Source organism: Babylonia areolata, chromosome 18 (assembly GCF_041734735.1).
Source record: "Babylonia areolata isolate BAREFJ2019XMU chromosome 18, ASM4173473v1, whole genome shotgun sequence".
In the NCBI taxonomy this organism is placed as follows: Eukaryota; Metazoa; Mollusca; class Gastropoda; order Neogastropoda; family Buccinidae; genus Babylonia; species Babylonia areolata.
This window is the reverse complement of record NC_134893.1, coordinates 43956974-43969473: the sequence shown is the minus strand read 5'-3', so window position 1 is coordinate 43969473 and position 12500 is coordinate 43956974. Positions and strand designations below refer to the sequence as shown.

The 12500-nt window shown below is 48.3% G+C and overlaps 1 protein-coding gene across 2 annotated transcripts in view; it reads right to left on the bottom strand.

Annotated features, from left to right (window-relative positions):
* The window catches only part of LOC143292010 (sodium-coupled monocarboxylate transporter 1-like), a 61761-nt gene extending 53749 nt beyond the window's left edge, over nucleotides 1–8012 (bottom strand). The window contains exon 1 of one of the 2 annotated variants that reach the window (XM_076602166.1): nucleotides 7582–8012. The gene's annotated coding sequence lies outside the window, so the exon portion shown is untranslated. The remainder of the gene's footprint in view (nucleotides 1–7581) is intronic. The other variant, XM_076602167.1, reaches the window with a different exon arrangement.
* Nucleotides 8013–12500: the final 4488 nt, after the last annotated feature.

Sequence of the window (12500 nt, the reverse complement as noted above, 5' to 3'; positions counted from 1 at the left end):
AGTTTCGCCTTACGGATATAGGGGAACATTTGTGTGTGTGTGTGTTGAAGTAGGAAGGGAAGAGGAAGGGGGATGGGTTGGAGGAGGAGGTTGTCACAGTGGTGGTGGTCATGATGGCATCGTGCGATGACACACACGAGGGGGGGGGGGGCGTGGGAGTGGGGGGGGGGGGAGGGGGGGGGGTGGAGGGTTATACGCCTTCAGCCTGCGTACCAGCCACGGCACTGCACCGCGATCCTGTGTTTGTGTCGCTGCATGTCAATGAAGAAGACGACATTGCGAACAGATAGGGATGATGGGGGTGGCTGGGGGGGGGGGGGGGGGGGGGGGAGGGGGAGCGGGGGGGGGGGGGGGGAGGCTCGGGGGGCGGGGGGAGAGGCGGGGAAGGAGGCATGAAGAAATCATTAAGCACACTGATTTTAATTTCACACATCGTACATCATGACAACCATGTCATATCAAATTTTATACCATGTCATGTCGAGTCATATCATTAATCTATACACGTCTATTCACTTTTCTATTTATGTCAGTCTGTCTTTCTGTTTACCTGTCTGTCATTCTGTCTATGTCGATTTTCCGGTCTGCCTGGTCGTTCATAATCTGTCTACAAGCTGTCTGTATTGTTCATTGTTTTTCGCCCAGCTCCTTACACGATATTCATTTTGATTCTACGTATCCACTGTGTTCTTAACCCTTTTTTTTTTCTTTTACTCTTCCTGGATCGACAGATCTCGTGTGACTTGGCACTACATCTCTGGACAAGGATGGAGGAGGGACGGTCTTGCCAAGGAGTCCGCCTTTCCAAAAAAAAAAAAAAAAAAAAAAAAAAAAAAAAAATCCTTGAAGATAATGGGCAATGTATGCACGAGTTGCATGCACACCAGATCCCGGGGTCTATCTGCTTGCACGTGTAAATGTCACTCCACGTCAGTCGTAGATATAGAATTGTTCTGATTTACTGTTCACGGCCAGTGTAATATCGCTGGCGAACCCACAGAGATGTAGGGCAACGAGGGTAAAAGAAGACAGAACTGAAATTTGCTTGCGGGGAATTGAGCTTGTAAGGTGGTAGGTTGGCTGGTTGGTTGTTCTTTCCGTTGCAGAAAAAAAAAACCCATCAAGGCCCAAACAAAATTGCATGCATTGTTCCATTTTTCTTTATTGCCACAGGGGGCTAATTCCTTTTCCCTGGTCTAAAAACAAAGTTTAGATTGAAAAAAAAAAAGAAGAAAAATACAAAACAAAAACAAAAAATCATGGAAGGAGGGAGAGGGGAAGGGAGGTTGGGAGAGTGGGGTGTGTGTGGGTGGGGGTGTGTCGGCACTGCCATTGCCAAGACATCTGAAGCCTCAGTCAGGGGACGAAACTCTATTCATGTCAGATAACTCTTTCAATCAGAGCGGATTCAAAGAACTTCCTGTTCACTGTGTTGAAAGGATTCAACATTTATGCTTCCAAATACCACTGCCCAACCTACCACCACTAACTTTGCAAAATCACTTCGATTTATTAAAAAAAAAAAAAAAAAAAAAAAAAAAAAGAGAGAATGGTTGTATATCCCTGTTTTCGTGCTATTTCCACTGCTCTGTTGTTCAGTAAGATTTGAAGTGCTAGAACTGTTCTATTCCAGGGAAAAGTGCGATTGCCCATTTCCATTGGGCAATAGTCCTTTCATGTCTGCATTTCGTGATGACTTGACGTCAGAGTACTTCCTTAAGTTTTGTGGATAAAAGTACCCCCCTCTCCTTTTCCATGCCACATTCCGCCTACACCCCTCCACAACACACGCGCACACACTCGCCCGCAAGCACACTCACGCACGCAACTTGGTTGCGCGCGTGCGTGCACACACACACACACGCACACACACACACACACACACACACACACACACACACACACACACACACACACACCACATTGGTGTAGAAGAAGAAAAGCTATTACAGCAGAAGGAGACATTAGCTACGGAAGTGAGGGGCTGGCCGGGGTATGTGCAGTCACATGCTAACAAATTAAACCATGCTTATAGTGGTTATACAACCATCAGGAAAATGACTAGCGGTCAAGTGTTATGGAACAAATGCCCGTGTCTTTTTGTGTGTGTTTTTTTTTTTTCTTTTACTCTTTCCTTATGTAGTGGAGTGATGGCCTAGGGGTAACGCGTCCGCCTAGGAACTGAAGCGAGAGAATCTGAACGCGCTGGTTCGAATCACGGCTCAGCCGCCGATATTTTCTCCCCCTCCACTAGACCTTGAGTGGTGGTCTGGACGCTAGTCATTCGGATGAGACGATAAACCGAGGTCCCGTGTGCGGCATGCACTTAGCGCACGTAAAAGAACCCACGGCAACAGAAAGGTTGTTCCTGGCAAAATTCCGAAGAAAAATCCACTTCGATAGGAAAAAACAAATAAAACTACAGGCTGGAAAAAAAAATTTAAAAAGGGAGGGGTGGGGGGGGGGGGGTCGCTGCAGTATAGCGACGCGCTCTCCCTGGGAAGAGCAGCCCGAATTTCGCACAGAGAAATCTGTTGTGATAAAAAGAAATACAATTACAAATGTACAATACAAGACTAGTCCTACATATCTTGCGTTATGTTTGTTTGGGTTATTTTGTTGTTGTTTTTTAATCAAAAGCCAAATCATTTTCAACAGGCTTTCTGCGGAACAAATGTAATTCACAGTTGTTCTTATATCCCTACCTAGATTGTTCTTTAAGACTATGACCATTTTCCAACATTCGATAAATACTGTATCGTATCAAGATGAATCCGTTTCTCCCACTTCTCACACTGGTCTGCTCCCGGATGCATAGAAAAAAAGAAGTATGCGTGCATCCCGTTATGACTTGTGTGTGCATGTAGCGTGTCTTCGGGGCTTTCACATGTGAATAATTTGGCTATGAAATTGAAAGGAATGCGTGGATTAATATTTTTGTTTGCGGGTAAGCCAGTCCCTGAAACGTTCCTCATTTTATGGGATTGTTCCTCTGCGCTACCCTATCCCTACCCTACACCCCCACTTTCCTTCACCTCACCTCATCTCCTACCCTACACCCCCTCTTCCCTTCACCTCATCCCCTACCCTACACCCCTCTTCCCTTCACCTCACCCCCTGCCCTACACCCCCTCTTCCTTCACCTCACCCCCTACCCTACACCCCCTCTTCCCTTCACCTCACCCCCTACCCTACACCCCCTCTTCCCTTCACCTCACCCCCTACCCTACACCCCCTCTTCCCCCCACCTCACCCCCTATCCTACCTACACGCCCTCTTCCCTTCACCTCACCCCCTATCCTACACACCTCTCCCCTTCACCTCACCCCCTACCCTACACCCCCTCTTCCCTTCACCTCACCCCCTACCCTACTCTACACCCCCTGTTCCCCCCTCCTCACCCCCTACCCTACACCCCTCTTCCCTTCACCTCACCCCCTACCCTACACCCCCTCTTCCCTTCACCTCACCCCCTACCCTACACCCCCTGTTCCCTTCACCTCACCCCCTACCCTACATCCCCTGTTCCCTTCACCTCACCCCCTACCCTACACCCCCTGTTCCCCCCACCTCACCCCCTACCCTACACCCCTGTCCCCTTCACCTCACCCCCTACACCCCCTCTTCCCTTCACCTCACCCCCTACCCTACACCCCCTGTTCCCCCCACCTCACCCCCTACCCTACACCCCTGTCCCCTTCACCTCACCCCCTACACCCCCTCTTCCCTTCACCTCACCCCCTACCCTACACCCCTGTCCCCTTCACCTCACCCCCTACACCCCCTCTTCCCTTCACCTCACCCCCTACCCTACACCCCTCTTCCCTTCACCTCACCCCCTACCCTACACCCCCTCTTCCCTTCACCTCACCCCCTACCCTACACCCCTCTTCCCTTCACCTCACCCCCTACCCTACACCCCTCTTCCCTTCACCTCACCCCCTACCCTACACCCCCTTGTTCCCTTCACCTCACCTCCCTACCCTACACCCCCTCTTCCCTTCACCTCACCCCCTACCCTACACCCCCTCTTCCCCTTCACCTAACCCCCTACCCTACACCCCCCTTTTCCCTTCACCTCACCCCCTACCCTACCCTACACCCCTCTTCCCTTCACCTCACCCCCTACCCTACACCCCCTCCTCCCTTCACCTCACCCCTTACACCACCTCTTCCCTTCACCTCACCCCCTACCCTACACCCCCTCTTCCCTTCACCTCACCCCCTACCCTACCCTACACCCCTCTTCCCTTCAACTCACTCCCTACCCTACACCCCTCTTCTTCCCTTCACCTGACCCCCTACCCTACACCCCTCTTCCTTCACCTCACTCCCTACCCTACACACCCTCTTCCCTTCACCCCACCCCCTACCCTACACCCCCTGTTCCTTCACCTCACCCCCTACCCTACACCCCTGTTCCCTTCACCTCACCCCCTACCCTACCACCCCTTCCCTTCACCCACCCCCTACCCTACACCCCTGTTCCTTCACCTCACCCCCTACCCTACACCCCCTTTCCCTTCACCTCACCCCTACCCTACACCCCTCCACCCACACCTCCAACCCCCTGCCTTCTCCCTTCACCTCACCCCCACCACACCCCCCTACACAACCCCCTTTCCCTTATACCCCTCACCCCTTCCCTCACCTCACCCCCTACCCTACACCCCCTTTCCCTTCACCTCACCCCCTACCCTACACCCCTGTTCCCTTCACCTCACCCCCTACCCTACACCCCCTCTTCCCTTCACCTCACCCCCTACCCTACACCCCTCTTCCCTTCACCTCACCCCCTACCCTCACCCCCTTCCCTTCACCTCACCCTACCCTACACCCCTTCCCTTCACCTCACCCCCTACCCTACACCCCTCTTCTCCCTTCACCTCACCCCCCTACCCTACACCCCCTACCCTACACCCCTCTTCCCTTCACCTCACCCCCTACCCTACACCCCCTGTTCCCTTCACCTCACCCCCTACCCTACACCCCCTGTTCCCTTCACCTCACCCCCTACCCTACACCCCCTCTTCCCTTCACCTCACCCCCTACCCTACACCCCCTGTTCCCTTCACCTCACCCCTACCCTACACCCCCTCTTCCCTTCACCTCACCCCCTACCCTACACCCCTCTTCCCTTCACCTCACCCCCTACCCTACACCCCTGTCCCCTTCACCTCACCCCCTACCCTACACCCCTCTTCCCTTCACCTCACCCCCTACCCTACACCCCCTGTTCCCTTCACCTCACCCCCTACCCTACACCCCCTCTTCCCTTCACCTCACCCCCTACCCTACACCCCCTCTTCCCTTCACCTCACCCCCTACCCTACACCCCCTACCCTACACCCCTCTTCCCTTCACCTCACCCCCTACCCTACACCCCCTGTTCCCTTCACCTCACCCCCTACCCTACACCCCCTGTTCCCTTCACCTCACCCCCTACCCTACACCCCCTGTTCCCTTCACCTCACCCCCTACCCTACACCCCCTGTTCCCTTCACCTCACCCCCTACCCTACACCCCCTCTTCCCTTCACCTCACCCCCTACCCTACACCCCCTGTTCCCTTCACCTCACCCCTACCCTACACCCCCTCTTCCCTTCACCTCACCCCCTACCCTACACCCCCTCTTCCCTTCACCTCACCCCCTACCCTACACACCCCCTACCCGACACCCCCTCTTCCTTACACCTGGCTACCCGTGGCTTTCACCATTCATTAGATCTGACGTTAATTGTGTGTGTGGGGGATGTTGGTGGGGAGGGGGGTGGATGTGGGTGTGGATGTGTGGGTGGGTGTGTGCGCGCGCGCCTCAAAAGACATTGTGGTGGCGAAACCGCACACAGCAATATTACTAACGTGTCGAGTATCGATAGTCGTATAAAACACAGAATTGATCATTTGCGCATTGATAACGTGTATCTCATAACAGACAAATCGGAAATAAGTAATTCTCCAGCATATCAATATCAATTTTTTAGCTGTATATAAATCTCTCTCTCTCTCTTGTAGAGAGAGATTGATTAATAGCAAAATATAGCTAAATATATCTTCACATGGGGCCATGGCCTTAAATGACTAAAATCTCTCTCTCTCTCTCTCTCTCTCTCTCTCTCTCTCTCTCTCTCTCTGACATCATTCGAGCGTTATGGAGGCTCGGAATACCAGATGTCAAAACATTCTTTAAACTTTTTGATTTGCAAGTCCAGCCTGCTTTAACGTATGGTGCAGAAATCTGGGGAACTGTCCGTCTAAAGGAAATAGAAAAAGTACATACGTACGCATGCAAAAAACTTTTAACAGTAAGTCAGAAAACGTCGAATATCATGATCTATGGCGAGTTAGGAAGACACCCATTGTATGTTGCCGCAGTAATTAAAGCTGTTAAATACTAGTTTCGGTTATTAGAAATGGAAGTTGACAGAATACCCACAGCTGCGTGTGAGACAGTTAAACAACTTGATGAGAGAGGGGCATAGAAACAGGGGCTAGTGATATTAGGCGATGTCTTTTTTTTTTTCAGTGCGCGGATTTGGATTTGTTTGGCTACAGCAAGGGGTGGGTAACCAGACATCCTGACAGACTGTTCACACCAAGACTGGCACAAAAAATGCTGGAGAGCAACAGATCTTCCACCAACAGAATCTTTAAGCTTAAAAATTAAGTGTTTATCATTCAAGGGAATGTCCTCTCCGTTTCATCATTATCAGTATATTTCTGTTTTGTTTCACATTTAACGATGTTTTACGCCATGGGCTTTGCTCACCCTTGTTTAGGGATCAATGTATATAAAATAAAATAAAATAAATAAAATAAAGAATACGTTCGTACTTTCGTTCTCTCTCTCTCTCTCTCTCTCTCTCTCTCTCTCTCTCTCTCTCTCTCTCTGAGAGTCTGTCATTAGTTCTCTTTCTCTTACAAGACAGTTTCAGTTTCAGTAGCTCAAGGAGGCGTCACTGCGTTCGGACAAATCCATATACGCTACACCACATCTGCCAAGCAGATGCCTGACCAGCAGCATAACCCAACGCGCTTAGTCAGGCCTCGAGAAAAAAAAAGAAAAAAAAAAGGTGAATAAATAATAGATACAAGACAGCTGAAAACAGATGACAGTCGAGAAAAGCCCGGCAAGCTCTTTCACATGGTAACTGTAACTTCGAAATATAATGAGACCAAAACAAAGAGATTCTAGGTATATAGCGATCCCCAATGAAAAGACCCACACCCAGCAACAACAACAGCAGCAGGTTAGTGCTGGAACACACAAACAACACGATAACAAAATCTACCAACAGTAATAACAACACAGATAAATCATCAATATTAACAAAACCACCACCACAAAAGTTGCAGCAGCAGCAGCAGCGGCAAAAGCAGCAGAATTAACAACAGCAACAGGTTACTGTCATGACATCAACACACAATAACCAACAACAAATTAACGCCGGTAAAGGCAGCGAACATGATACGTCCGAATCGAAAAACCTCCATCAGTCCATTCATCACACGTACTGTCAGTCTCCCTGCCATCCAACAACAACACTGCAAGCGAAGAAACACACCTTTCCAAACACTTACCTTCACAACTCCAAACTCACACCACCTTGCTACGAATTCAACCTGGGCCAACAGAACCCACTTGTTGCAATATTTTCAGCCAAAACAAAAAAAAGGGAGGATGGGGGGGCCAGGCGCACTCAGTGGATTAAATACTGCCAAAAAAGATTCTCTGCAATCTCACACACCAACGATGGAAAAGACCCTGAAAAGCACACGGATAAACTACTGTCTGCACAAACTGCCCGGTCCTAAACTTGTAAAAGAGAGAAAACTCCGCGTACTTCTCTTCGTCAGAGGAGGGAGGAGGCTGTGTATTCTTGTAAAGGGAACGCGGCAAGTAAATAGGGACGGATTCTCAGTTCACGAAAAACACAGGCAGGTTTTCATGAACGTACTCCAAACAGGTGAAGGCTTTGGCTTCATGCACACACACACACAACCCGGACCTCTCTCAGTCAAGTGCATACAGTGCGTCTCCGGGCAGCCAGGTAGAGCGAGCCACAGTGGATTTCTCTGGACTTGACTTGCGTGAAGTCCGCTGTGTGCGCGGGCAAACTTCACTGAACTCCACGATGTTGTAGATAAACATACACGAGTTGTAACCTCGCGCGAAAGTCTGGGGAGCAGTTGTTTTAAGTCAGACCGTGAACCTTCTAAAATGGTGATGGATAAGTTCAAGGGTCAGAAATATGGTAATGAGGCAGCAGGTGGGTTGGAAGGGAGGGGTTGGGGGTGGTGGGAGGGGGAAGAGGCTGGGTGTTTGTGTGTGTGGGGGGGGGGGGGGGGTACGGGGGGACGGTGAGGGGTAAGAGAGATAACTAGTGGAGGCTGGAGGTGGATGGGCATAGAAAGTGGAGGACAGCTGTTTTCTTTTTTTCTTTTTTTTTTTCTTTTTTTTTATGAAGAAAACAAAGGTCAGGCCTCTTGCATGCTAACAATGAAGCTGTGTGATTTAGTGGACTGATGGCATTTGTGTGTTATTGTGTCAGTGTGTGTGTATGAATGAGTGGTGTGTGTGTGTGTGTGTGTGTGTGTGTGTGTGCGTGTGTGTGTGTGTGTGTGTGTGTGTGTGTGTGTGTGTGTGTGTGTGTGTGTGTGTGTGTGTGTGTGTGTGTGTGTGAGAGAGAGAGAGAGAGAGAGAGAGAGAGAGAGAGAGAAGGGCAAAGACAGTCTTACATGTCCTCAACAGCCCTTCCGCTGGAAGAAATAATGAGGGGAGAGGCACTGAGAGGACTGAGGTCCAGCCTCTGACTCGCATACTGAAGAACATTACAATCACGGCCGCCTCGACAAGGCATGATGTTCCATTAGCAGGTTATGAATATTGAAAACAGCACAGAAAACAGGGATGGTTAGTCGGTCGCCGGGGTGTGTTCGAGTCCGAGGAGGCACTTGTGGTTTTTGTGTATTTGTTTGTTTGTTTTCTTTTCTCTTTCTTTTTTTTTCGTGTTTTTTTTTCTAAAATGTATTTGTTTTGTTGTTTTATATCACTACAGCGCCTCTCCAGTTCCTGACCAGTTCATCACTGAATGACATAAAGGTTGAAAGAGTGCATGAATATCAATACCTAGGAACTATTCTGCTGAATTTTACTCCTGATACAAATTTCATTCACACAAAAAATGTCAGTCTCGCATCTATTGTTTGCAGAAAGCAGTCAGAAACATCAGAGTTAATTCGAAAGTACTTCAAGGATTTTATAGATGTTTTATTGAATCTGTGTTAACTTTCTCTTTTATATGCTCGTATAGTGGTCTCACTGTGAAGAATAAGAATATACTGAACAAGTCTGCCGTGAATGTGTGCAGTAAGGTAGTGGGTGTGAGACAGGACAGCTTAAAAGCAAACTGTACAATATCAGAGTACGACTTCTTCTTCTTCTTCTTCTGCGTTCGTGGGCTGCAACTCCCACGTTCACTCGTATGCACACGAGTGGGCTTTTACGTGTATGACCGTTTTTACCCCGCCATGTAGGCAGCCATACTCCGTTTTCGGGGGTGTGCATGCTGGGTATGTTCTTGTTTCCATAACCCACCGAACGCTGACATGGATTACAGGATCTTTAACGTGCGTATTTGATCTTCTGCTTGCATATACACACGAAGGGGTTTCAGGCACTAGCAGGTCTGCACATATGTTGACCTGGGAGATCGTAAAAATCTCCACCCTTCACCCACCAGGCGCCGTCACCGTGATTCGAACCCGGGACCCTCAGATTGACAGTCCAACGCTTTAACCACTCGGCTATTGCGCCCGTCGTCAGAGTACGACAAAAAGCAAATTCATTTCAAGTGACTGCAGCCATGCGCTGGCAAGTTATTACCAACTCTTACCTTCAGGCAAAAGGTTCTGTGTCCGTCCGAAAATCTAAAACAAACAGAACGGGCCAAATGCGGCTTTATTCCAACCTCAATTCAACTATTAAACAGCAATGATTAATAATCAGATTTGTGATTAAGAATGTATGCCAGAGTGTGTGTATGTGGAATGTGATATCTTAAATCAAAGTATTGTTTATTGTTGAATTGCATTAGTATTATTATATGTCTTATGTTTACTTTTAGTATGCTATTATATGCCTATTCTATTCATATCCTTTAATTGATTTAGTATTGCACATGCATTGCTGTGATGATGTATGTATGATTTACTCAAAGTTACCTTTTAAAGACTTCTGTTGTTGTTGTTGTTGTTGTCTGCTGTGATTATTTATTGTACGCATGGGTTGCCAATCTAAACATTTTATGTCTTTTATGTATACATGTTCAATGACTGTGATTTCCGTGTATTGTTTCTGTGTTTTACACGACAAATGAATCTCTCTCGTTCAGATAATAAAGTATTCTGTATTCTGTATCATTTTTGTTTTCATTGGAAGTGTACTGGAAGCATGAACCAACGCCAACGTGTAGTAGTTCATCTGCAGTGTGACAGCGCTGAGTCACTGACACACTGTGTTCTGGAAGCATGAACCAAAGCCAAAGTGTAGTTGTTCATCACAGCAGTGTGACAGCGCTGAGTCACTGACACACTGTGTACTGGAAGCATGAACCAACGCCAACGTGTAGTTGTCCATCACAGCAGTGTGACAGCGCTGAGTCACTAACACACTGTGTACTGGAAGCATGAACCAAAGCCTACGTGTAGCTGTTCATCAGCAGTGTGACAGCGCTGAGTCACTAACACACTGTGTGCTGGAAGCATGAACCAACGCCAACGTGTAGTTGTTCATCAGCAGTGTGACAGCGCTGAGTCACTAACACACTGTGTACTGGAAGCATGAACCAACGCCAACGTGTAGTTGTTCATCACAGCAGTGTGACAGCGCTGAGTCACTGACACACTGTGTACTGGAAGCATGAACCAAAGCCAAAGTGTAGTAGTTCATCAGCAGTGTGACAGCGCTGAGTCACTAACACACTGTGTACTGGAAGCATGTACCAACGCCAACGTGTAGTAGTTCATCACAGCTGTGTGACAGTCAGCTGGGGACACAGACAGTCGGGGTAGGGGAGTGGTGGGGGGGGGGGGAGGTGTCACAGGAGCGCCGTTTAAGCTGCCGACCCACAGCACTGAGACAGACAGATAGACAGACTGACTGATGATATATTGGCCTGTCACTCCCACACAACGCTGTCTGTTCTTCCCCGCCGCCACCAGCACCACCATGCCATACCACTACACAGACAGAGATGAATGATATATTGCGATGATGCAACGCAGAAACACGGAATTAATGACTGATTTCCGCGGGCTACGTCATTCATGCGTTTTTGTTTGTTTTTTTGTTTTTTGTTTTTTTGTTTGTTTGTTTGTTTTTGCTCTTTTCCACCATGGTGGTTAAGAAATATAACATAAAAAAACCTCAATGTAATGATGATATAATCACACACACACACACACACACACACACACACACATGTATATATGTATAGGTTTATTATGGTGTGTACATGGAGAGGTAGTGGTAAGGGTGAAATGTTGAGGGAAAAGCGTTCGCGCGCACGCGCTTGTGTGTGTGTGTGTGTGTGTGTGTGTGTGTGTGTGTGTGTGTGTGTGTGTGCTTAAAATTTCATTTTTGTGAAATGTACATGGTTTGTTATACCCGGCTGTGATGAACTATGAGCACACACATTATTGGATTGGTTGAGGTGATGGTCTTGAGAATAGGCACGAGGAAAATAGACTGTGGTTGGGTGATCTTTAATTCTGTCCTTTTTATTCATTTCTTTGTTTGTTTGTTTGTTTTTGTCACTTGTCTTTTTTTGTCTTTTTTGTTGTTGTTGTTGTAATTTTGGTGTGACATGTACACACATAAGTTGTTGTTGTTTTCTATCCCCGTGATATCAACATTGCTGAAGAGGTGGATGTTCCACTGAGAAACGCCAGTGCTACAACAACAACTACCAACATCACTACTACTACTACTGCTACTGCTACTGCTACTACCTTTGCTGTTTCCTATCATCACATCATCTTCCCTCCCCCTCCCCCTCCGTTCAATCCTTCTCATGCTCCTCGAAGGCAAAACCAGCTCAAACCTATGGAGGAGTCGGGTGTGTGTGTGTGTGTGTGTGTGTGTGTGTGTGTGTGTGTGTGTGTGTGTCTGTTTGTCTCTCTGTGTTTGTGTGGGGGGGAGGTTGGTGGGTGTGGATGTGTGTGTGTGTGTGTGCGTGTGTGTGTGTGTGTGTATGTGTGTGTGTGTGTGTGTGTGTGTGTGTGTGTGTGTATGTGCGTGTGTGTATAATAAGAAGGAGATGGCGTTGCGGGGAGCAGGATAGATTAGGGGTGGGGGGGTGGGGGGTAGGGGTTGGGGCTGGTTTGAAGCAATTCCAGGCAGAACCAAAATTATCCAGTCTTGTATCGTCGAAATCCCTTTCTGTGTAACAGATATATGTGAGCTGCGCGTGTCTGAACGAACCCAGACGCACTGTAGA